The following is a 529-nucleotide window of genomic DNA, read 5'->3' as shown; positions in this document are numbered from 1 at the left end:
CCTGTTCTTCTAGATCTCTGTTACCTGCAGGAACTGGATGTGATCCTGTGTGTGTGAAAGCTGCTCCAGCTCAGCGTCTCTCCTCCTCAGATCATTGATCTCCTGCTCCAGTCGCTCCAGTCGTCCTTCAGCTCGACTCACTGCAGTCTTCTCCTGATCTCTGATCAGCCGTATCAGCTCAGAGCGGCTTCTCTCAATGGAGCGGATGAGCTCAGTAAAGATCCTCTCACTGTCCTCCACTGCTGTCTGTGCAGAGCGCTGTTAGGACACACAGTGATTCAGGCTTCAGTGAGTCTGAACTGAGACGGAGACAAACTTCTCTTCTTCTCCAGACTCACCTTATGAGACTCCACAGCCTCTCTCAGCTGCTGAAGATCTTTCTCTCTCTGCTGGATTCTCTGCTGGAACGTCTTCTGCGTCTCCTTCAGCTGCTTCTGCAGGACAAACAGATGATAGTGAACGTCACAGAAAACTACTGTCATTAAATCATCAAGTGAACAGATGAATCCAGTAAAAGTGGAGCTGATAA

General features: G+C 49.3%; 1 long non-coding RNA gene across 1 annotated transcript in view; it reads right to left on the bottom strand.

Annotated features, from left to right (window-relative positions):
* LOC107573961 (uncharacterized) overlaps nt 1–529 on the bottom strand; it is a 2,757-nt gene that overhangs the window by 1,515 nt on the left and 713 nt on the right. The gene's annotated exons all lie outside the window — the stretch shown is intronic.

This window comes from Sinocyclocheilus grahami, unplaced genomic scaffold (assembly GCF_001515645.1).
Source record: "Sinocyclocheilus grahami isolate Dianchi unplaced genomic scaffold, SAMN03320097.WGS_v1.1 scaffold2077.1, whole genome shotgun sequence".
Taxonomy (NCBI): domain Eukaryota; kingdom Metazoa; phylum Chordata; class Actinopteri; order Cypriniformes; family Cyprinidae; genus Sinocyclocheilus; species Sinocyclocheilus grahami.
This window is presented reverse-complemented; position numbering and strand designations above follow the sequence as displayed.